The sequence below is a fragment of the Arachis stenosperma genome, chromosome 6, assembly GCF_014773155.1.
Source record: "Arachis stenosperma cultivar V10309 chromosome 6, arast.V10309.gnm1.PFL2, whole genome shotgun sequence".
NCBI classification, from domain to species: domain Eukaryota; kingdom Viridiplantae; phylum Streptophyta; class Magnoliopsida; order Fabales; family Fabaceae; genus Arachis; species Arachis stenosperma.
Window position 1 is genome coordinate 102,508,950 of NC_080382.1, and position 12,582 is coordinate 102,521,531.

The window sequence follows — 12,582 nt, forward strand, 5'->3', positions numbered from 1 at the left end:
CATTGGTAGGCTAAAGTATGCACTACCTTAGTCAAGTTGGTCACAAACTTAAGTGTATCCCGCTTCATGGCTTCTTGTCCTTGAAGTAGCAAAGTGATAGAATCGTCTATTGGGGCTTGGGGTGAATAGGAAGGTTCATCATTTTGGAGAGAGGGTTCATGGTAAGAGGGTGGTTCTTGGGAGTAATCTTGATAGAGTTGTGGTGGTTCTAAAGGTTCTTGCTCATGATGGCCATAAGAATATGGTATGGATGATTGGTCATATGATGGATATGGATCATAGGAAGGTGCTTGGTATGGAAAGGCTTGTGAGAATGGTTGAGGGCTATGTTGAGGTTGAGATTCATAGGCATATGATGGTGATTGTTGAAAATCACAAGGAGATTCACCATAGCCATTTGATTGATATGTATCATAGAATGGCTCTTCTTCATAGTGCATTGGTGGAGGTTGTTGCCAAGAAGATTGATCATATGCATATGGCTCCTCCCACCTTTGATTGTCCCATCCTTGATACACATCCTCGTTGAAGTTCTCATCTCCTACAACATAGTTGTAATCACACTCATAGCCAAAGTGAGAATTCATGGTGGAAAGAGAAAATAAAATTCTACAACTAGCAAAGAAAGCAAAAAGCAAGATATTCACACTATTCACATATGTACAATAACCAATAACATAACACCATTGCAACTCCCCGGCAACGGCGCCATTTTGATGATTGGATTTTTGACGGTTTAGAATTTCACTAATGAAATCTCGTTGTAAAGTATAGTTTCTAAACCAAACAATAATCCTTTCATACAAAAAGTTGTTTGTCACTAGTACAAACCCCTAAAATTTATAAACCGAAGTATTGGACCTCGGGTCGTTCTCCCTAGGAATTACAATGAAGTGTCTTGTTATTGGTTATGAATTATTTTGGGGTTTTGATAAGAGGCATGAAAGATAAATGGCAAGAAAAATAAACTAACAACTAACAAAGCTCTTGGCAAGATATGAGAACTAGAAATCCTATCTTAGTTACCTTTCTCAATTGTGATGAGAATTGTTCATTGCTCCCACTTAGTTAACCTCTAACCATGGGGGAAAGTTAAGTGGATGAATCAATTTGATTCCTCAAGTCCTAATCAACTCCTAGAGGAATGACTAGCTTTAGAAGCATTCAAATCAATTAGCAATCTCTAATTATCAATCAACAAAGGAATTAGATAACTCAAGAGTCACTAATCACTCTACCAAAGCCAAGAGGAACAAAACCTACACTAGAACCCAACCAAGCATTTCATCAAACACTTGGAAGGCACAAAAGGAAAGCATAGTAAATCAACAACAAGAATGAAATCTAACAACAATTATTACAAAGAACTAACAACAACAATCAAGGAAATCACAATTATCATGAATTACCTCAAATTGCATTATTAAAAGAAAATAAAAGAACAAGAGCATCTCAATTACAAAACCTAGAAACAAAATAGGAGAAATCACAACAAGAGAATAGGGAGAGAAAGAAGAACCAAAGTGTAGCAATCATCAATTGAAGGTAGAAGTAGAAAGAGACTTGAATTAAACCTAGAACTATGAGATCCTAATCTAACCCTAATTCTAATTCTAGAGAGAAGTGAGAGCTTCTCTCTCTAAACTAACTCTAAACTAATCATAATCATGCTATATGCTAGAATGAATGATGATGCCTTCCCCTCAATCCTTGATCCTTTTATTCTTTTCTATCAGCAATTGGCGCCAAATGGGTTCAGAAACCCCCTCAAATCGCCAGGCACGTGTTGCTTTAATGCAGTCATGTGCGGTCATCGACGCGTGCGCGCACGGTATGCGTGCGCGTCCCTAGCCGATTCTGCAATGTGCGCGTGAGCACCTTGTGCGCGTGCGCGTGCTTGGTCGAGATCAATCCTTTGGCTTTTATGCTTCTCTCCACTTGCATGCTTTCTTCCTTGCTACCTTGATCCATGTCTAGCCTATTTCAACCTGAGATTACTAGCAAAGACATCAAGGCATCTTATGGAATCAAGGATGAATTAAAATTATCAAATTAAAGGCTTAAAAAGCATGTTTTTACACTTAAGCACAATTACGGGAGAGATAACAAAACCATGCTAATTCATAGGTTAAATGTGAGAAAAGGTCATCAAAATACTCTAAATTCAATACAAGATAAACCCTAAAAATGGGGTTTATCTGCAAGCAGTCTGAATTCTCACTGAAGCAGCCAAACAACTTCCTAGACCCATTCAGCTGAGCTCTATACCAACCTTTGCGTTTAAACTTTGAGCTTCCAACCATAATGAACTTTGTAGGACAATTCTTACCAGTGATCATCTTCCTCTTGCTCTTAATGCCACAAAGAGCTCTAAGTTGACCATCCGTCTCCAGTAGCCCATATTCAAGTGGAATTAGAAAGCTAAGGGATATGAATTTTACCTACTTGAATGTTGTGAAGGATGATGGCAACTTAGGGGGAGGTGTTTGGAATGAACGTGGAAGCTCCACTCTCTTGTGCTCTTCTCTGAATTCCTCCACTTCCTTGCAAACCTTTTCCATTCCAGCCATGTCCTGGTCAATGTCTTCCATATCTTCCTCATCACTTGAGTCATAATTAGGAGGTTGAGAAAAGTTGACCTCTGCATCATCTTCGTATTCACTTGGGAAAAATTCTTCCATCTCCAAGAATTCACTTGCGGATGCAAGTTCGTTACTAAGAGAACTTGACTTGTGATCATCATCATCAAGGAAACATGTTCTTGGGTAATTCCGTCTAGTTCCCCATAAGATATCTGCATTGGGGGCTGCGCAACATCCTCTTTAGCATCCATTATAACATCCTTATAACATCCTTGACGGAATTCTCCACAACTCTGGATTCAGGTGGCGGTTCGGCATCTCCTAAATCTTCAACCAACTCTTCTTTTTCTACAATGATAGCTTCCTCTATTTGTTCCAGTACGAAGTTATGCTCTATACTGTCCACTGGAGCTTCTAGTGTCTTTTTCATGCTGCGTTCTTCATTGGATTCTCCACATGAAGCCATGGGAGTCTGTTGAGTGCCTGAACGTCTGGAAGATAATTGATTTATTGCTTGCTCCAGTTGATGAAGGGTTACAATAAATTGTTTTACTGATTTTTCGATGCGAACCTATGATTCTTGGCTTGATGGATATGGACATGGTGTATAGGTGTGTGGTGGTTCTTGGGAATAGTTGGATTGGCGTTGGGGTGGATAAGGATCATATGGTGGTGGATGGTGAAAAAAAGCTTGTGAGTGTGGTGGTTCAAAGTTATGTTGAGAGGATGGTCTCTGAGCTCAGGGTGGGGCTTGTTGGTAGTTACAAGGCGGTTCACCAAATCTATCAGTTGGGCATGTATTGTAAAATGGTCTTTGTCCATGATATCTAGGAGGATGTTGTTGCCTAAAGGGGTGATCAGATCCTTGTGGCTCCATCCATCTTTGATTGCTTAGGCCTTGATGCATAGTTCTGTTATAGCTTCCATTCCTTGCAACAAAATTAGAACCAAACTCAGCGTGAGGGGTGAGAATTCATAATAGCTATCAGAAATAAGAGGAAAGAGAGAAAACAAATAAACAAGTAAAAGAAAAATATTATTTTTTGAAAAATATTTACAATAACCAATAATAAGGCACACGTTTGCAATTTCCCGGCAACGGCGCCATTTTGAAAGAACTGAAGATTGATGGTTTAGAAGTTATAGTAAACTCTCGTTGTAAGTATAGTTACTAAACCAAGCAATCAACCTTTCTTACAAATGTTTTGGTTGTCACAAGTAACAAACCCCTAAATAAATTGATAACCGAAGTATTTAAACCTCGGGTCGTCTTCTCAAGGAATTGCAGGGAGGTATGACTTATTATTGGTTATGAAAAAGGTAAAAGTTTGGGGGTTTTGAGAATGAGGAACAAGTATGATAAATGATAAGCGAAATAAATAAATAACTATAAAATAAACTCTTGGCAAGATATGAAAATTCGGAAGTCCTATCCCAGTTACTCCTATAAGAATGGAAGTTAATCCCACTTAGTTAACCTTTGCATAAGCAAGGGAAAGTCAAGTGAACTAATTGGTTAGATTTCCTAAGTCCTAGCCAAATCCTAAGGAAAGACTAGAGTTAGTGAAATTCCAGTTAATTAGCCGACATAACAATCAATCATGAATAGTTGATAACTCAAGAGCTTCCAGTTAATCAATTAAAGCCAATAATATAAAAAGCTAAATAAGAATCTTAGATCTGAAATACCTCAAATAACATACATTCAAAGCAATAAAATCTAACATGGAAAATATTCATAAGCCAATTGGGCAACATAAATCACATACAAATAAAAGCATTAAAGTATCTCAAAGTAGAAGAGAAGTCAAAATAAAGGAATATTGAACCTGATGTGAAGATGAGATAAATCCCTAATTTCTAAAAATCCTAATCCTAAATTAAATTCTAATCCTAATCCTAAGAGAAAGGAGAGAGCCTCTCTCACTAAAAACTACATCTAAAACTATGAAAAGTGAATTATGAAAGCATTTTGAGTCTCTGCATGTTCCCTGACTTTAATCTGTGTTTCTGGACCAAAAACTGGGTTGAAATCCGGCCCAGAATCTCTGCCAGCGACTTTTGTAATTCTGCAGATCACGCACGTCATGCAAACGCGTCATTCACGCAGACGCGTCATTCACGCGGACGCGTCATTCGGCGTTTTTCTTTTCCATGCGGGCGCGTTGTCCATGCCTCCGCATCACTTCTGCTTTTCCAATCCGCGCGTCCGCGTCACTCATGCGGCCGCATCACTGCGAATTCCTTTCTTCCACGCGGTCGCGTCGCTGACACGTACGCGTCACTTCTCGCTGGTCATCTCCTCAATTTCTTGTGTTCCTTCCATTTTTGCAAGCTTCCTTTCCAATTTTTCACTCATTCATGCCCTATAAAGCCTGAAACACTTAACACACAGATCAAGGCATCGAATGGTAATAAGGGAGGATTAAGATTAGCTAAATTAAGACCAAAGAAGCATGTTTCCAATCATGTAATAATTTTAGGAAGGAAATATAAATGCATGCTAATTATATGAATAAGTGGGTAAAGACCATGATAAAACCACACAATTAAACACATTGTAAACCATAAAATAGTGGTTTATCACGTACGCGTCAATGACGCACACGCGTGGATGGCGATAAGTGCAAATGACGCGCACGCGTGGGGTACGCATACGCGGTCATTTTTGTGCGCCAAGCATGGGTCCAGCGCCACTTCTGCGCAACTCTCTGTCAAATTTTTTTTTTCACGCACACATGATTGATGCGTTTGCGTCAGTGACGCTTGCGCGTCGTGTGCTCTCTTTTTCTTTTCTTTTTTTTTTACTTGAGGTGTTCAGTTCCTGAAATAACATAGCTGCATGATCAGAAAATTAGTAAGAACTCAATAAAAATAAAATAAATAATAAAAATACTACTACAAAAAATAAAAATAGCTCAGGATACGAAATTATCGGGTTGCCTCCCGACAAGGGCTTCTTTATCGTCACTAGCTTGACAGTCAGCTCATCTAAGGAGGAGGATCATAGGGGCTCAGCTCTTCACCCCTTACTTTGAACTTGTTTTCTGTGTCTCCATAACATAGCTCAATATGCTCTAGAGAAAGGATTCTGATTACTAAACCCATGCTGGATTGCTGGTCAACACCACCTTCATTCCTGGGGAGAAACCTTCAGTGGGGATCTTTTTGTTTCTCCATCCTCTAGGTACTTTCTTCTTTTTGGGAACCTCCTCCTTGGTAGATGATGCATTCCCAACACCAAACTTAGGTTTGATTTCAGGAGGAATTTTATTGATTGTTACCAAGGGAGGTTTGAGCTGCAGATTCTGTTGTGTATCATCAGGGGTTTTTTGAAGGTTTGGATCAATAAGCTCAGCCTACATGCATCTCTCTTTTTTACCTGTTGAATGTATATCTTTGAAGACATGAAAGACCAGTTGCTCATTATGCACTCTAAGCACTAATTCACCCACTTATACATCAATCAGAGCTCTTCCCGTAGCTAGGAATGGTCTTTCTAGAATTATAGAGGCGTTCTCATCCTCCCACGTGCCAAGAATCACAAAGTCTGCTGGGAGGAAGAACTTACCCACTTTGACCAAGATATTCTCCACTAATCCGTATGCAGGCTTCATAGATTTGTCTGCCATCTGTAATGCTATCTTTGTGGGTTGTGCCTCTTGGATTTGCAGCTTCTTCACCACAGATAAGGGCATTAGATTTATACTTGCCCCCAAATCACATAGGGCTTTCTCAAAGGTTGTGCTCCCAATGGTGCATGGAATTTGAAAGCTCCCTGGATCTGGCATCTTTCTTGGCAAGTTATTCTGAATTACAGCACTACATTCCTTAGTCAGGACTACTGTCTCATCTCCCTTTAAATGCTTTTTCTTTGACAACAGCTCCTTCATGAACTTGACATAGATAGGCATTTGCTCCAAAACCTCAGCAAAAGAAATATTGATTTGTAATTTTTGGAAGACTTCCAAGATTTTTGAAAACTGCTTGTCCTTGGTCTCTTTTTGAAGTCTTTGAGGATACGGCATCTTAGGCTTGTACTCAGGAGCCTTTGGCAATGTAGGATAAGTGTCAAGAGAGTCTGAGAATGGGTTGGCTGCACGCTTTGGAGGGGCGTGCTCCAATTCTCCCTTCTTCTCCTCTGGAGCTTCCTTTTCAACTAGCTTTTCATTGGCCTTGGTCTCAGAGCCAGCTATTTTGCCACTTCTCAATTGAATAACCTTGCAATCTTCTCCTGGGTTCACCACTGTATCACCTTGAAATGTACTTGCAGACCTCTCAAGTAATTGCTTGCTCAGTTGGCCCACTAGCACCTCTAAGTTTCTAATGGAGGCTCTGGTTTCCTACATAACTTGTGCTTTCGTACTTGCCACTTGTCCACTTATCAAGGTGATAGCTTTGCATTCCTTTCTTGGATTTGGAATTGTGTTACCCGGAAGGCTATTAGTGGTCCTCTGATCAATCTCATTGACTTTTGTGGCTAATTGAATCATTTAAATCTCCAGGTTCTTGATGGATGCTCTGGTTTCCTGTCTAAAACCCGTCAATATTACTTTCAAATCATTGTTCTATTGGAAACTGCCCTGAGAACTATTCTTGAAGTTCTGAGGTCTCTGAGGTTGGTCCCTCCATCCAAAATTTGGGTGATTTCTCCATCCCTGGTTGTATGTCTTAGAATATGGATCATTGTTGGGATTTCTAGGACCGCTCCCCATGTAATTCACCTGTTCAAAAGAAGGTTGAGCATAATCATAATTATCATTTTGCACAAAATTACCTGCCATGTCATAGGATATTTCTTGTGGTGAATTTTATGTGTTGATAGCTAAGACTTGCATGCCACCCATCTGTTGAGTAAGTAGATTTATTTGCTGAGACATCAGCTTGTTCTGAGCAAGAAGAGCATTAACAACTTCTACTTCCAATACGCCTCTCTTCTGAGGGGTGTCAGAATTCACCAGATTCCTGTTAGATGAGTATAAATATTGGTTGCTAGCAACCGATTCAATAAGCTCAATAGTCTCCTCCGATGTCTTCTTCTTGTGCAATGAACCTCCTGCAGAATTGTCTAAACACATCTTGGACATTTCACCCAAACCTTCATAAAAGGTGTCTAGTTGTGTCCATTTGGAGAACATGTCTGGAGGGCATTGTCTAGTCAGTAGCTTGTATCTCTCCCAAGCTTCATACAGAGTTTCACCATCCTTCTGTCTGAAGGTCTAAACCTCCACCCTAAGCTTAGTCAGATTCTTTGGTGAGAAAAATTTAGTGAGAAACTCAGTAACCACCTTGTTCCAAGTATCCTAACTCCCCTTGGATTGGAAATCTAGCCATAGTTTTGTTCCATCCCTCAGAGCAAATGGGAAGAGCATGAGTTTGTACACCTCTGAATTTACTCCATTCGTCTTCAAAGTATCACAGATTTGCAGAAAATTGGAAATAAATTAATTTGGGTCTTCGTGGAGAAGACCATGATACTGGCAGTTTTGTTATACCAGGATGACCAGTTGTGGCTTTAACTCAAAGTTGTTTGCAGCTATAGGAGGCACCAGAATGCTTTTTCCATACAGATCTGCAGTAGAAGCAGAGAAAGAGCCAAGTACTCTCCTTTGTTGTTCATTCCGATTTGGATTTGCCACATTGGCATTATCAGCATTGTTAGGATCCATAGTGGATTCTGCAGCCTTATAAAGTCTTGCTTGTTGTAAACGTCGCCTAAAAGTCCTTTCAGGTTCAGGATCAAAGTCTAAGAGATGTTCTTTGTCTCTGTTCCTGCGCATACACAAACAGAAGACAAGAAAAGATGGGACTCTCTACATCAGAGTGCAGAGAAGTCCTTGTGAGGTAACCTGTGTAAAGAAATAAAATAAAAATACTAAATAAATAAATAAATAAGTTAAAATAAAAATAACTAGGTAACACCAAACTTAAATTCAGAAATTAAGGAAAAATATTAGTATTATTTATTTATTTATTAGATTTTTTTTAATATTTTTATTTTATTTATTTATTTATATATTTAATTAATAAAAGTAAAATAAAAAAAGGTACGGTATAAGGGGGAAAGTAACGAAAAGGAAAAGAAAAGAAAAAAAAAACGTAAAGGAAAAAAAGAAAAAAATTAACGTAAAAAAATGCAAAATAAAAATTAATAATAAAATAAAAAATATAATAAAAAAATTATCTAATCTAAGCAATCAAACAACGAATAGTTGTTAATCACAGTCAATCCCCGAAAACGGTGCCAAAAACTTGGTGTGGCATTTTACAACCCACAAACTAACCGGCAAGTGCACCGGGTCGTACCAAGTAATACCTTACGTGAGTAAGGGTCGATCCCACGAGGATTGATGGATCAAGCAACAATGATTGATTGATTGGCTTAGTTAGGCAAGTAAAAAAAGGTTATGAGATATTCAAAAGGTTTAAATTCGAAAATATCAAAAGGCAGGTATGCAAGTAAATAAATTGAAAATAAAATATTAGAGAAACAGTTAAGGTTTTAGAGTTATCTATTTTTACGGATTGATTTTTCTTACTAACTATTTTAATCATGCAAGATTTAATTCATGGCAAACTATATGTGACTAGACCCTAATTCCTTAGACCTTCCTAGTCTCCTCTAAAATTCATTAACTGCCAATTCCTTGTTCAATTAATTCCAATTAGAAGGTGATGATCAAATTCCAGTTTATATGCCACAAGAATCCTAATTATCTAAAAATAAGGGGATTATATGTCACATATCCCGTTAAATACAAACAATTAGAAATTCAGGATAGTATGTTTTCAAGCTGTTGTTCAAGTAAAGAGCTTTTCCAAGTTTTACAAGAACTCAATTCGAATATGGGTCATACTTCCATTCCACCCAAATTCATAAAATAAAGAACGAAAATAATTATTGAAATATAAATCAAAACATGGATTAAATTAGAAAGATCAAATGAATCAATCCTTACAAATAGACAGAGCTCCTAACCTTAACAATGGAGGATTAGTTGCTCATGGTTCAGAGAGAAAATAAGGATTGTCAAAATGTACCGAGTTACAATATGATGGCATCAGATCCCTTTTTATAACTAATCCTAATAAATTTAAAATCTAATTATCTAAAATTAAAAATAATATCTTTTCCTAAAAATAAGATTTTGAATTTAAATTCGAATTAATTAACAAGTCTTCAGCTGATGGGTGGAGACCACTTGATTTGTCCATTCTGCAGCTTCTAATATGTGTTTTCTGGGCTGGAAACTGGGTCAAAACAGCCCAGAAATCGCCCCAGCATTTTTCTGCCTTTTCTGCACGTGGCGCATGTCACGCGTACGCGTCAGTCACGCCTACGCGTCGATGGTCTTTTTCGCAAGTCATGCGGATGCGTCGGTCACGCGTACACGTCACTGAGCAAATCTTGAAAGCACGCGTATGTGTCAGTCACACACACGCGTCGCCATGGATACCTTCAAATCACGCGCACGCGTCAAGCACGCGTGCGCGTCGCTCCTCGCAGCCATCTCCTTTGATTCTTGTGCTGCATAAACTCCATCAAATCTAGCCGAATGCTACCTAAAATAAACAGTATTGCACAAAACTCAAAATAGCATGCATAGTGGCTAAAATATAATTAATTCTTGATTAAACTCAACAAATTAGATGCAAATTTACTAGGAAAAGATAGAAAAGATGCTCACGCATCAACATGCTATTATTTAAGTGTGGGGGAGTTGATGAATCCATATTTGACGATATATTTTGGTTTGATTTGAGTGAATTTCATCACAAAAACCCACATTTATTCATGTAAATAGCATGTTTTCTGTTTTCTCTCTAAATTGTGCCTAATTATGAAAACATGCTATTTTGAGCTTAAATTAGTGATTTTAATACCACTTTTATGCCATTGATGCCATGACATATTTGTTGAGTGATTTTAGGTCCTAGAGGCAAGTTTAGCAAGGCAAAAGTAGATGGAAGCATGTACAAAGGGAGAAAACATGAAGAAAACAAAGGAGAAGCACACATTGGAGTGTGTATGCGCACAACCTACTGTGCGTACGCACAGGAACCACAAATCCATGTGTGTGTACAAACAACCTCCCGTGCGTACGCACAAGAGGAAAATCAGCATGTGTGCATGCGCACACACCTGTGCATATGCACAGGTCCCAACGCGTGACTCATTTAATGCAAATCGCTGGGGGCGATTTCAGGGCCTCCAGAGCCCAATTTTTGGACTTTCTGAAGCTGATTCTTCCTATATCTAAGAGGGCCTCACTCCATGTGAAAGGGGGGAGCAATTAGGGTTAGTTTAGCATTATATAGGTTGTTTTCTAGAGAGAGAAGCTCTCCTTTCTCTCTAGAAATTAGGATTTTTAGTTTATTTTCTTTGTAATTCTCCTTTTTAATTCTTGTTTTAATCTAGTTTCTTCTACCTTTCCTTGTTTTCTTGTCTTAATTTCATTAGTTTATCTTGTCATTTTCTCCATTCTTGCCATTTTTATGTATTTGCACTCTTGTTACTTTAATTTATATTTAATGCAATTTTATGTTTCATGTCTCTCTATTGTTTAATTGAGTTGTTATCTTACTTTCCTTGCTCTTGGTAGATGTAGCATTTATTATTTCTTGTCATTTACCATACTTTCTTCTCATACCCACCAAGTGTTTGATAAAATGTTTGGTTGGGTTTTTACATAATTTTTCTCACTCTTGGTTGAGGAATTGAGTGGTTTGGGTGAACTTGAGTGGTGGATGTCCATTGCATATTGTGTGAGGGTTGTTAATTAACTTGGTTTCCACTAACGCTAGTCTTTCACTAAGTTAATTAGTGAGTTGGCTAGAACTTGTGGATTGAGATTAATTATGCCCTTTTGACTTATTCTCGATGTAGGGTTGACTAATTGGGATTAATCCACACACAATCACTATGTTTGTGGTCCACAACTAGGATAGCAAGTCCTAATTACCCAATTCTCACCCATAGCTCTTTTTAGTATTTAATTTCCATTTAAATTGCTTTCACTTGCATGTTCATTTTAATTACTTGTATATCAAGTTACTTTCTTGCATATTTATATTTCTTGCTATTTACATTTCCTTACCATCATCCAATCTCCCTTGTTCCCTCATAGTCAATAATGACACTTAATTGCAACTCCTAGGGAAGATGACCCGGGACTTAAAACTCTCGATTAATTATTGTGTTTTGAATTGTGGCATCTTTTGAGATTTAAATTTGATGGAGAATTACTTGTTGATCTATACTATACTTACAACGAATGAATTTTTCTATTTAGAGAAAACCTAGATCACCAAATAATTCTCTCATCAAATAGACAGGAATGAGTCACAAGAGATCAATAGATTGGTCTTGTCTCATATTCTTCTCTGATAAAGCAAAGCTACTTTGAAAGCCTTAACTAACACGTAAATATAAGATAAATATTATTACTAAATCTGATAAGAGTTGTCTTCATTTTTTTTATTAGCATTTCCTTATTTTTAATTCTAATTCTACCATAACCGCCACAAATTACTTAGGCCAAAGTAGATTCCATGAACATGCATGGAGAAATAGAACTTACTATTTTACTGAAACTGTATAGATATAAAAAATAGAAAAATAGAGAAATAATGGCCTGTGTGTGTAGTAGTGTATATCTGATATGACGCTGGTAGGTGCTAGGTAGAAGTAGGATGCACTACTAAGAGAACCTTTGAAGTGCTTTCTTCCTAAATAATTTTTTGTATGTTGTTATGATGAAACGTACCCAAGAAAATAGAATTAATAGGGCAAAGCAAAAAATGACTTACACGCTTTGCAACATTGATGGATGAACTACTCCTTATGCGTAATTTTTATTTTAGATATTTTATAAAATAATGCACTATTTTTTTCTCTGGAACCATTAGCAATGTAGCACAATGTATCCTTCATAAATTTAGAAATTCAAAAAGTGCAAAGAATAGTTCAAAAATTGAAACAAGTTTTGACAATTAAAAC

General features: G+C 37.6%; 1 non-coding gene across 1 annotated transcript; it reads left to right on the plus strand.

Annotated features, from left to right (window-relative positions):
* The first annotated feature begins 7,715 nt into the window (after positions 1-7,715).
* LOC130938178 (small nucleolar RNA R71) lies at positions 7,716-7,822 on the plus strand. Its single transcript, XR_009069353.1, has one exon. It is a non-coding gene; the product is annotated as a small nucleolar RNA R71 (small nucleolar RNA).
* The last annotated feature ends 4,760 nt before the right edge of the window (positions 7,823-12,582 follow it).